The following is a 13,484-nucleotide window of genomic DNA, read 5'->3' as shown; positions in this document are numbered from 1 at the left end:
GGTGGGTGTGATAGTAACAATTGAGCCAAGTTCACTAAGAACTGCCAACTTAAAATGTGGGTTGGATGGAAGGCCAAGAGGTAGCAGAACTATAATGGTCATTAGGGTTAGTGGTTTGTCTGAATCATAATCTCCATGATTCCTCTAGGGGTTTTGAGGGGAAAGGCCCAGAGTTCCTGGAGCTGGGTAGGAAGCATCTGCTGCTACAGGGCTGTCCCAGCAGAAACTGAGTCACAAGCCTGAAATGCTCTGCAGCTCTTACTGAAATACCATCTCAATGGCTTAAAAAATATTCACTGTAAAAATCAGACTACAGTATTCTGATGCTAGAGAGACAGCTACCAGCTTCAGACATTTCTGAACTATACATATGTGATGCTTACCTTTTTTCCAAGATTGTAGTTCTTAATTTAATTTACGATGATAAATAACATGCCCTATTCATCCTCTCTCAGCATACGTAAGGCACGCCTGCCTGACTGTATCTGAGTCAGTGCTGAGCCTGATACAAGGACTAGCAAGATAGACAGGGCACCTGTACAAAGGGTATTCTCTGGGTCATGATGCCTTCTCAGTCTGCGTGTCTGTGAGATAGCTGTAGTGTCCCTAGTGTGCCACTCTAGTAACTGGAAACAGATAGAGCATAACACTACCTCAGTCAAACCAACTCCCATCCTAACACATTTCCTGCACAAGGTCCAAGAAAGAGACCAGAGTGTGCCATCTCTAGCAACTCTCCTTACCTGATGAGGTTTCCCTAGGGCAGGGGTGGGCAATGATTTGAGCTGGGGGGCCACTTAGGGAGTTTTGGTGAGCTATTGTGGGCTGGGTCAGCACCCTCCTCCCCACACCTGCTGGGCTGGGCCAGAACCACCCCCATCTCTCCCTTTACAGCTCACCAAAACTCTCTAAGTGTTCTTCCAGCCTGCGATCCTGGTCCATGGCAGGTCCCTTGGCCCTGCCCAGCCCAGGTGTGAGAGGCAGCCCATGGCACATGAAACTGGTCCTGTCACCCAAGTGTGAAGCAGGGCAAGGGTAGCCAGACTCTGCTTCCTGGCAGCCCCGGTGGCAGCAACTCTTTCCAGCTGCTACCGGTAGTGTCTCAACCACCGCTGTAACTGGTTCTGCTGCCCAAGCACCCCAGCTCATCTGCCCTGCACCCACCACCAGTGTGCCAGACATAGTGGGTTGGTGGGGGCTCCATGGAGATTGGCCCAGGACCCCTGTGGGCAGGGCCTGCTCAGCCAAGTGGATGGGATGGGACCGAGATCACAGGGTGGTGACAGCATGGGGTCAGGGCCTGAGGCAGAGGTGCAATCCACTCCCAGCACAGCCCCACACTGTCATGGTCCCACCATCCAGGCCCCGATGCTGCTTCCCGCACATGGCACCATCCCATCCTCCCAGCTGAGCATGCCATGCCCGCGGGGGTCCTGGGACAGTCTCCATGGACACCCTGCCTGCCTGGTCTATCTGGCACCCTTGGTGGTGGCTGCAGGGCAAATGGGCCGGGGTGCCTGGGCAGTGGGTCCAGGTCTGATAAAATCAGAGACACTAGTGTTAGCGGCAAGAAGGAGCTGTGCTCAGTGCTTCTGGGAAGCAGTCTGGCTGCCACACTACCCCAGCCCCTCTGCTCCCCCAGGGGCAGCAGGACCTGCTGCATGTGCCGTTTCCCAGGCTGCTTCCTGTGCCTGGGCCAGGCAGGACTGAGGGACCCACCATGGACTGGATAAAATCCCTTGGTGGGCCAGATCTGCCCCACGGGCTGTGCTCTGCTCACCTATGCCCTAAGGGCAGAGCCAGATGGTTTAATGTCCCTTTGACTCTGTCCACTATTGCCAGCCTTGGCCATTTTCAAGGGACTTAAGCTACACTGTAGATGTATGACCAAAGCAGAAGACTCCAAGTCCTGTTTCTGAGCAACAGCAAAATTACTTTTGTAGCTGTTACAACTAGCCTGGTCAGTAGAGCAATGCAAGCAATTAACATGTCCAGTGACACCAGGAGTGAGATCAAATTAAACAGAGCAAAAGGCCTTATTATGAGAAAATTTAAAAGAAATAATCCAAACATAGCTTAAGTTTAAGAATGGTAGTGATTGATGTAACCAAATGTATTAGATGTAGCTTTGCTATAATAGATAAGCTTCTGTTAGGTTTCTCAGACAAACTTTAAAAACAAAAGAAGCCTTGTCTGTGAAGATCATAAACCGAAGTAAAAAAAATGCAGAACAGTGGCAAGCAACATTTCAAGATGGTGAAGGAAGGAGATAAGACATCCTTCCTACCAAAAACTGTAATTTTCACAGGGACATAAATCCCAGCTAACTAGCATCTTCCAAGACCAAAAAAACCCTGGTTCTTCTTGGTTCCCAAAGTCCCACTAGAACAATTAATTTAAATAAACCAATCAGAGAGTGCTTGTTAAGTAATCCATGCTTAAATATGAGGAATGGCCTGAAGGTAAAATAGAAGAACCCAGCCAATCCAAGAAGGCCTGCATGTCATTCTTCTCCTTCCTGAATTTATCCATGTGGGATAGATAAGAATCTATACTGGGCTGTCATGGGTAGCCAGGTAAATACTAGGATAAGTGTTTATTCTTGTGCTTCAAGTTGGATCAATAAAAGTTTAAGTTATAGACTTGCCTCTTTCCCCATTTTTCAGTAGTGGACCTACAAAATACCTGCAATCCAAGTACTAAACAGAAAGTATAAGAAGCTTGCAGAACAGGAAAGAATTCAGTCCACAGGTTTTAAACTAGTGGTTTTCCAGTCAATCTTGATGTTGAACACCAGTCTCTAGAAAAACATGAATGTGCTATTTTTGTAACAAGTTATCATAGGCTCAAGTCTGAGTCACAAAAAGCAGTGGGGAGAGGAAGGACCTAGCCACTTTGTGGGTTAACTATGTTTCTGGGGCTTCAGCAGGGTAGACTAGGATCACACTTAGGCACCTAGGCCGCTTGTACATGTGACAGAGTTTAGCTCTCCCTAAACTGAAATGGTGGGTTTTTGTGTTGATTAAAAACCCACCATTTCAATTTAGGGCTTCTGTCACTGTGACAGAACAGTGACAGTCCGCCATCAGCTCACTTCCCCCACCCAACCGCTGGCCATGGGCAGGCTCCAGCAGAAAAAAAAAAAGCAGTGAGAGGCCCAATCTGTTTCCCCGCCCCCACCGAGCTCCCCTGCCTGGGGGGGCGAGCTTCCAGCAGGCCCTGAGCTGCAGGGAGAGGCAGTCCTTCCTTCCATGGTGGCGGTGCACCCCAGGCGGCACCCACCTGCTAGCACCCTGCCCAGGTGGTTCAGGGGAGCCACTTTTTTTTTCTTGGCAGAACCTGCCCCCACAAGCTACCACTGGGTTGCACAGCCCATGAGCTGCGGGGGGGAGAGGCGATCCTTCCCTCCATGATGGCAGTGCCCCCCGAGGCTTCCCGGGTAAGGTGCTAGTGGGCAGGTGCTGTCCCAGCTCGCAGGCAGCACCTGGCCCAATCCAATGGTGCACAGGGCACAGGAAGCTCAGGCTTGGTGGGCTTCCAGAGCCCCATACATTGTCCCTGCCCCGTTCCCACTGCCTGGGACCGGCCAGGAACAGGCTAGTTTGCCCCTGGGGCAGTGTGGGAAGGCAGCAGGAGGGCAGCTGGGTGTGATGGCGACTGGAGAAGGTGACAGGGACAGTACACAGGGCACTGAAAGACTGCCAAGCCCAAGCTTCCCTGAACATGCCTGGGCTTCCAAGCTCCCTGTGCACTGTCCCTACCACCTTCTCCAGATGTATCACTGCAATTTGTTAGGTAACAAACTAAAATACATTGGATGTGTTTTACTTTACTATGTAACAAAGTAATTTAAAGTGAAATACACAGCGGCACATGTACATTGTGACAAAATTAAAATTAAATATGCCACTGCGGGTGTAAACGGTGATGCCATTAAAGCGGTGCAAAAGGGCAACTAAACTGCTTTAAAGGCCAGTTTTGTCACTTGTACAAGTGCCCTTATATCCACTTCAAAGCCTAACAGGCGGAATAGAATCTGCCCCTGTGATTCTATAATCTTTTTTCTATTAGCACTTGTGCTGCCTTAAGTATACATGGAACTGTATTGTACATGGTCTGTGTTGAAGAATTAATAACTTCCTTGGTGACTCTAAGAAGTGTGCCCTCATAATAGTAGATGGGGGGAGTAGTAGATATGCTGGAGGGTATCACTAGGATTCATAATGACATAGACAAATTGGAGGATTGGGACAAAAGGAATCTCATGGGGTTCAACAAGGACAAGTGCAAAGTCCTGCACTTAGGACAGAACAATCTCATGTATGAGTACAGGCTGGGGGCTGACTGGTTGGGCAGCAGAAAAGGACCTGGGGGTTACAGTGGACAATAAGCTGAATATGAGCTACCATGGTGTATCCTTGTTGTCAAGAAGGCAAATGGCATACTGGGCTACGTTGGTAGGTGAGTTGCCAGTAGGTCAAGAGAAGTGATTATTTCCCTCTGTTCAGCACTGGTGAGGCCACATCTGGAGTAGTGTGTTTAGTTTTGGGACCCTCACTAAGAAAGGATGTGGACAAATTGGAGAGGATCCAGTGGAGGGCAATGAAAATGGTTCAGGGGCTGGGGGACATGACTTATGACTGAGGAAAGACTGAGGGAACTGGGCTTATTTAGTCTAGAGAAGAGGAGACTGAAAGGGGACTTAATAGCAGCCTTCAACTACCTGAAGGGGGGATCGAAAGAGGGTGGAGGCAGATTGTTCTCAGCACTGGCAGGTGACAGAACAAGGAGCAATGGTCTCAGGTTGCAGCAAGGGAAGTGTAGGTTAGATATTAGGAAGAGTTTTCTCACTAGGAGGGTAATAAGACACTGGAACAGGTTACCCAGAGAGGTTGTGGAAGCTCCATCCTTGGAGGTTTTCAAAACCCAAATAGACAAAGCTTTGGCTGGGTTGATCTAGTTGGAGCTGGTCCTACTCTGAGCAAGGGGTTGAACTAGATGACCTCCTGAGGTCCCTTCCAACTCTGACTTTCTATGATTCTATGATAACAGTATGAGCTCAGAAGTGAGCTAGGATACTAGTTTAATAGGAATGGGGAAATCAGAGCTCTACTGGACAGCTAGCAGACTAGAAGTGTTTAAAGGAGGAAGTGTAGGGAGCTTGACATGTTGACTGGAAAGCTGTTTCAGGCATGTGGGACAGTGAAAATGGCAGAAAGTCTAGTGTGTGCAAAAACGGCAAAAAGCAATGAGAGGAGGAAAGCTTTGACTGAATGTAAAGACTGAGCATGGTGGTTTGAAGGTGAGAGCAGGGTTGGAAGCCAGGGCACTTTTAGGGTGAACTTTGAACATAAGAAGATACTTATACTTTGTGTAACACCCCCACACATACTGTGTGTATACTGTGTTTTCTTATGTGTGTTCTCTTTTTATGTGGGCAAAATGGCCCCTGTGTTTTGACCATGTGCTCAGCACATGGCAAACTGGGGGAAATATGTAAAACTCTCTGGCCTGAATGGCAGGGGCAGCAGAGGGTTCCTCAGACTGACTGGTTGGGAGAGGAGCTGGACAAGGTAAGGGTGATGTCATGCAAAGTGTCTGGGAACTCCTCTCTCCTCTTTTTCTTTCCCCTTTTCTTTTTTGATGTTTTAAGGGATTAATACTGGGAGAAAAAGTATTGGTTCCTTGGGGTTGCTGGACAGGATTTAGGCCTGGCATCTTAAACACAATTGGAACCTGGATGTCTCTAATCCTGCCAGTTTTGGGCTGGCTGCAATCACTAATCAACCCGGTTTCTTTGGAGTTTTCCTGCAGTTTTTGTTTCAGCCGGCCATATAATCCAGCTCAGAAATGTGAGGTGCGTGCATGCTGCCTGGAGCCGCAGTCACTCCCCACACACATACACAACTTCTCCATGGGAGTAAAGAGTGTCATGCCACTATCCCTCTGAGAGCACTGAGGGGCCCCTTGCACTGCTGAAGGACCCACGCTCTCAAGCAGCTTGGCACAGTGCAACCTCTGGACTATGTTGTGTAGTTAGTAGTGCTTCACATTGCAATTGATGTTTTTTCCTGTTTTCTGGATTAAATCTGGTTTTGGTTACACTGCTTGCAAGGGGGCGGGGCAGGGGTTGTTTATGCAGGACACCCTAGTAATTTTTTTTTCCCAGATTTCTGAGTGGGGGCTTGAGCCACAGGTATAAAATTATGAAGTACCCTAAAATGTGAGCCCAGCCGTTGTGCTGTGTATGGCAGAAGGGTTACATTTAGGTGTGCACCAATAGAGAATTTGGGGCAGATATGATGACTGTTTTTTAAGGAGCCATATTGGCTGATATTGATCCAATTCCAATATGCAGCCAGGCAGCTTAGAGACCAGCATCAGATTGCTAAGTCTGGTGTGGGAGAAGGGGTGGGGAAGGGCCGTGGAAGAGGCAGATCAAGGCCCCAGTGGAGAGGGAGGGAGTGGGGCTGGGGCAGGCGCTGCTCAGCTGGGGCGGGGCACAGGACAGCTGTGAGCAGTTCATTTTGGGGCTGTGGGGTGGGAGTGGCTCCTGCCCTGCACACACCCTAGCAGGCATGGGGCATACACCCCTGGATCTGCGTGCAGGGAGGGGGCAGCTGCTCCTGCGGGCTGGGGCCAGGACTGTGCTGGGCTCTTCCAATTGGGGGGCTGGGCCAGGCTGTGGGTGGACAGTGGTGATGCTGGGAGGGGACAGTGGGGGGGCTATAGGCACTCCAAAATTCACTGTAGCCCCCCTGTAGCCTCCCTCCCAGCACCACTGCCACAAACCCCAAGCACAGCCTGACCCAGACCCCCCAGTTGGGAAAAGCCTGGCGCAGCCCCTGACCCCAGCCCACAGTGCACAGGGACAGCCTGCCCCACTCCACCCTGAATGCAGATCTGGGGGCACATCCCCCACCCCATGCCTCCCAGGGTGCATACAGCAGTGGGAACTGCCCAGATGAGCTGCCCGCAGCTTTGTCCCGTGCCCGTCCCACACTGGCTGAGCAGCATCTGCCCATGCCCCACTCCCTCCCTCACGGCAGGGGTCTCAATCTGCCCGCGGCCAGTCAGCACCTCCCCCCACCCTTCCCCCACAACAGACTTAGTAGCCTATACTGCTCTCTAAGCTGCCGGGCTGTGCTCCTGGCCGCATACATGCTGCAGCTGCGTACATACATGGGGCATTTATCGGCCACATTATCAGCCACATCAGGCAAAAAAAGCCAATTTCTGATATTGTAAATTTTCCCTAGATGCCAATTCGATATGCGACCAATGTATTGGTGCACCTCTAGTTACATTTGCATAATGGATCAAACCCACACAACCTTAGGTGTTCAGAAATCCTGAGTCAGACCCCAAAAGAGTTGTGTTATTTGCTTAACAATTCTGATATGCTTTAAAGAGAACCCCAAATATATTATATTTATTTGCCTTGTGGTTCCTGATCCATTAGGTTGCATTTTCCTCTGTTTCCGGGCTTTATTCAGCAACCAGAAAAGCAAGATTGTACTTTTTCTTAAGAATATCTAACTCTTGATGCCAGAAGATGGGATTTAAAAAAATCACCAAATATTGCAAGAATCACAATCAAATTGTAAGAGCTGGAAACACCGTAATATATACATATGTGTGCACGTATGTGCCTGTATGGATCTGCAGATGTGTAAGGCATCAAGACCAACAGGATTTAGGGTGCCTATGCTGTTACTACATTGAGGGAAGAGTAACTCATGTCTAGCTCTGCACAAATTCGATAGCCGAGTCATTTACTTAGAAAATCAACACCTTAACAGTATTTAGACATCGGGCAAAATGAGGCTGGAGAAGCCTGTGTAGTATGCTTTAGGAACAGTACATCCTGCGTCTTGAACTAGATTGTACTACATGACCCTTGAGGTCTCTTCCAAGCCTATCATACAATGATTCTGTACAAGATCTGCCGCATTATCATTTGCCTCCAATATACTTCAGCCTTATATGGAGGGGCAATCCATAGAGGACAAGACCAGAGTTCAGTTTCCATATCCCTATATTATTGGCTAAGGTACCAATCTAACACTTATTAATAACGGTGATGGTATTTTTTGGGGTGGCCACTGAGGGTGGAGACATAAATTACATTTGTCCTGTGATTGGCTTCTGGAAACTGCTCTACAGCTGTGTCATGACACATGCATGGCTGCAGAGTGCTTTTAAAGTGGCCAGTCACAATGTACATGGGGCAAATTAACCCTCATTGAATGAGGGATCAAATGAAGAGGTTGCATTTGTGTTCCCTAGGATTAATTTGTGGCATGATCGGGGCTGGGTTGATGCAGCCCAGACCTACTCCCGGGGATTTCTGCAGGAAGGGAGTGGGGAGGAAACTATGGTCTGGTGTTTGCCTGGCCTGAGCTGGAAAGGGAGTGGGTGGATTGGAGCCTCCCCACCTCATGGGTCCCCCCCATCCAGCTCAGGTCAGGCAAATCCCAGCTAGCAGCTTGCTCTCCCTCTCCCATCTCTTTCTGCAGACAGCCCCAGAGCTGAAAGGGGAGGACTGGGGGAGAGAGACAGCTCCTTGGCTATAGACAGGCTCCTTGGGCTCTTGCAGGCAGGCTCAGTCTCCTCCACACCCCAACAGGTGAATGTCTGTTGTATCAGGGTGGGTGGGAGGCAGGCAGTCTAACTCAAGGCACTTTATGTAAAGTGCCATGAGTTAGAGCAGGGGCCTGCGTGTCTGTCCTGCCCTGAGACACATCTGCCTATTTTATACAGGACGTCAAACAGATGTTACACACTGACAATGTTTGTTTATTACCAACATGGCCTGGATTAGATCCAGAAGTGATAGATTTGGTAGCCCCTAATTAGGAGTAACTCAGTCCTAAACCACTTTCCATCTCAGTCTCCTACATATCCTCATCTTACCCTTCTCCTCTCCTCTCCACCCCCACCTGCACTGAACTGTTTTGTTTCTTATACAAAACTCCCCAGAATGATTTTCTCTCTATATCATCCCAGTTACTATTTCTTTGTCCTTCTGCTACAGTGGGACCATGAGTAAGAATGTGGTAGATGTGGAAAGGAGCCACTTTCTTGAAGAAAATATTGTTGGAGCACCGCTACCAAATGCTTGTGTTAGGTGTGAAACCAGGACTAGAACAGCCGGAGTGCTATGGGTTACATGAAAAGTGCTCAAGGAAAGCTATATAGAGTCAAGATTAGAATAGACTAATCCTCCTCACAGGGTTGGAACAGTGGCAGCATTAATTGTTGCAGCTGTGTGGGACTGGAACAAACATAATAAGGGGTGCTACAGATGAGGCTTGAGATGCATTAACCAAACTATGAGGAGCTCAGGACTGGAATAGCAGGAGATGTTTAGTATTGAATTACTGAAGTACTCTGCTGGTGGAAGCTTGCCAACATGGCCCCACTACGATTATTTCTAGCTACAGTGCTAGCCTATGATTGCATCCATCCTTCCATTAGAAAAACAAACCCAAAACATGCCAAGCACATAAGCTTATAAAGAAAAAGAAACAAGGATAGGAATACTACAAGAGATGCCATCATGCCCACCACAAAACTCATAACTAAAGAAATATATTTTGTTAATAAGGGCAAGAAACTTAATTAACTTTGCTCCCCAAGACAGTACAGTTTCTAATAACTCAGTATCAACTCATTACTGTCTTGGTGCTTGCCAGTGGAAGGAATTAGAATTTGCATCAAAGTGATTGTGCTGACAGTGCGGTTTTGACTGCCAGTCACTGAGCTGTTTGGTTTTTCCTTAAAGCTTTTTGTATATACTTCAAACGTTTTCTTTTCATATTTTTGTCAAGTTTCAGGCATTAGCAAAAACCCTTGTCTTTCACATGTTCTAAGATGCTCAGTTTGCTGCAGTATCCTTCCACTATTGTCAAATTATGGAGTAGAAACTTTAGGGTCAAATTCTCAGCTGGCATTAATTGTCACAACTCCATCTATGCCTGCTAATACATTGTTTAGTAGCCGGTCCTGTTTCAAGCCATTTTATTGTGGGGAAAAATCTTCCGTACATGATTTAAATACAAATAGATGTGGCTTCCATAGCCCTCCATCTCCTCCCCTCCCCCTGAGTTTGTGAACGGCCTGAAACAGCTCTCAAAGAGATGTGGACTGTTATCTCCACACTAATGTTAGCCAGCCTAACAATGATCACTTTTACTTAGTTTGGTGCATCATTTTAGCAGAAATCTTCAGCTAATGCACTTGCTGATCATCTGTGGATAAAATGGCAGACACTAGACAGGGGAGAATGGGGAGGTAGATGACTTAGTTTTTGGAGCTGGGGAACTTGTAGCCCTTCCAGTGTTTCAAGTCAACAATGTGAAATACTTTCAGTGTTTCAAGTCACAAAGAGAAGAGGAAAAGGAGATTCAGCCTTTTCCCAATATGAAATTTCTCCCACTGCCTCTTGTGCATAAAGTACAAACTGACTCTCACACCTTTTCAGATACCAAATTTCCACTGCTGCTTTCATAACACCTCTATCTTCTCCCCTGAGAACTACTCTACAAAACACTGGGGCGGATGAACATTTGGCACAGTGTAAATAAAATAAGCTGAATATAATGGTGCAAATTAAGTTAAATCAGCTGTAATTAAATGGCTCAAAGTCTTAAAAGAGTGGAGACTTCACTGTGGATGCCTCCTGATAATCAGTGTGAAGAGAAGCCCAGAGCTGCCTGAGAAGTCCAGATGGACAGAGGCCCCAAGAGGGACAAGAGCAGTCAGCAGGTATCTGGTGTTGAGCAAGGGGAGGTGACTGATTGGGCAGGCCTCCTCAACTGTTTGGGGCATTTAAAAAAAATCAAGTTGAGTCTTGAAGCTGGGGCTAATAAAATGCTTTTAAGTGTGTCTGAGAATGAAGGGATGAGTGAACTGTATCAAATGTGCCCAGTGGCTCTCTTTAGCTGAATGGTCTGGAATGGCTAGGGAAAAGATGACCTAGGCAAGAGCGAGTGAGGAAGCAGCTGAGGATTGCATCCCTGAGCATGATGGGGAAAAGGACTTCCTGGCATTCTCTATACCACTGATTCTTCTCTGAAGAACTGAGATGTTGCAGAGCCTCCTTTGAGGTGGCATGAAGAGCTGAGATGACAATGCTGAGGTAGCTTCAGGGCAGTGAACAGAGCTGAGATGACAGCGTATAGGCAGCTTAGAGTATCATGACAGTGTATCGTATCATATGAGCAGCATCTTAGTTGAGGGACTCCAGCAAGGATCTACCCAGCACCAGAGTTGTGATCCTTCAGTTGGGATGGATACCAAAGTCTTCAGAACTGCATTCCGCTTATCAACTAGAGATGTACCTGCTCAGATTTTGGACTTTTCCAAGCCTGGACAGTGCACAGTGAGTGGAATACAAAAAGGGCAAGAGAGCAGTGGTTATCTCACCAGCTACTGACAGCTATGGGAGGAGGGCTGGATTCCTGACTATTACTGAGGTACTTGGAGGTGGTAGCTTCACTTGATAGCATTGCTGCATTCACTTGGCTTCTCCAAATATATACAGTACTTCCCTCCCCCTCCCCGCCATAACAGCTGTATTTGTGTTAAAACCTCAGTCATTCCTCAGAAGTGAGGAACTATTGTTCATCCTGAGCACAATTTTGTTTTCCAGGGTTTTTTTTTTTCAGAGGAAAGGGAGGGAGGAAGAAATGAGTCCTAAGGCTAGTGGTGTTTGTGAGTAAAAATCCTTACATAATTGAATCTCCTTCTTTTACTGCCAAACTGCATGTGGCAGAAGGACTACAGTAGCAAAATAAATCATGAAGAGGGGCAGTGCGCTGTTCCTATGATTCACTTTCACATTTAATTCATTTAAAACCTTGACACCATCTGAAACTGCCAGAGAATTCATCTCCACAGACAGCAAAGGAAGGGAAAGACTTTGGAGCTGACAGATGACCGGCAGCTGGAGAGAAGCACGTCACATCTCACATGCAGGGCGATTAACCTGAGGGAACTCCACATTTCTAACACTAATCTGGCTCTTTAGGAAGAGAGCCACAAGCAAGAGATGCTGCAACTGCAGCTCACATCCAAGCTGTGTGCAGGCAGCTTGACAGCCCCAAGTCTCCACCCAACACTTTCCTCTTGGCACTGCCAGTCACACAGATGGCGACGCATTCTGGCAGTCGCTGCAGTAATTGCCAAGCAATATCTATGTCTTTCTCCTGTGGGTCAGAGTGTTTTTAAGCCTTGGCACTGGGTATTGGTTACAGCCAAAGCTGGGGACTTCATCTGGGGTGTCAGTGCTCCTTCTGGGAGCAGAGCCGGAGGTTCCTGGCCAGAGGGTCTTGCCCCTCTGCTCAGGGTCAGACTAAACACCGTACTGGGGTTGGGAAGGAATTTCACCTCATGAGCAAATTGGTTTGGACTGTGGGGGTTTTGCCTACCTCTGTAGTAGGGTATGTGGCCCTTTACCCGGGATGTCTGGAACATGTAATAACATTTCACAGAAACATTGGCTACTGTGTCAGGGTAGGGCGTTAGGTCTGTGTTGCATCAGGGTTGATGACAGTCTTATGTAGAGTTTAGATTATGGTTTGTATGGAATGGTGTGGATAGCGATGATCCTACCTCAGGCAGGGGGTTGGATTAGTGTTCAACCTTTTCTCATTTGCAGATCCCTAAAAAACGTTGAATGGAGGTGCAGACCCCTTTGAAGTATTGATTTTCACATACTTTTGATTGATCATACTTAAATTCATGGATGCCTTAGCCACAGTCAGTGGACCCCCAGGAGTCTGCAGAACACAGGCTGAAAACCACTGGCCTAGATGATGCCTGGAGGTCCCTTCCAGCCCTACTTTTTCTGACTCCCCATCTGTTCTTGGATCTCTTTCATCCTTTTAAGACTAGTGGCTCCTGACCTTTGTTAAACGCAAGGTAACCTTTCCTTAGACTGAAGGCAGCCCTTGGGAGATGCCGTTTCTGGCCTTTCGCTTGTTTTTCCGACTTTGGAATAATAGTAGTGCTAGTGCGCCGGCGCCGAGCCCGCAGCACGGCAGGAGGGTCTGGGCCCTCTGGACTCCTGTTGGAAATCTGGGGGGCTTATGGCTCGGGTGCCTGGTGTCCGCAGCCCTCACAACAGGTCATGCTGTCTGCACCCTTCCACGGGTCTGAGCACCCCGGGGCGCCCGGCCGGCGACGGCCAGTTTGGACCAAGCTCTGGCAGGGCCTGAGCGCGCCTGCGCGTCTGTCCAGCGCCAGGCGCAGGGGCACTGCACAGCGTAGCCTCTGGTCTCTATGGTGACAACAGAACACGGACGCCGGCCGCGGCGCGAAATGGAGGGCGAGGACGACCCGGGGGCGGGGCCTACGCGAGGGAGGAGGGAGCTCCCACCATTCACTTAGTCATATGACCTAGCCTCTACGTGTCAATCAATCCTCATAGGCCCTTCCCCGGAGGGTGATTGGCTCTCCCACCGGAAGTGACTGAGGAG

The sequence above is a fragment of the Crocodylus porosus genome, unplaced genomic scaffold (genome assembly GCF_001723895.1).
Source record: "Crocodylus porosus isolate Cpor-Errol unplaced genomic scaffold, CroPor_comp1, whole genome shotgun sequence".
NCBI lineage: Eukaryota > Metazoa > Chordata > Crocodylia > Crocodylidae > Crocodylus > Crocodylus porosus.
This window is presented reverse-complemented; position numbering follows the sequence as displayed.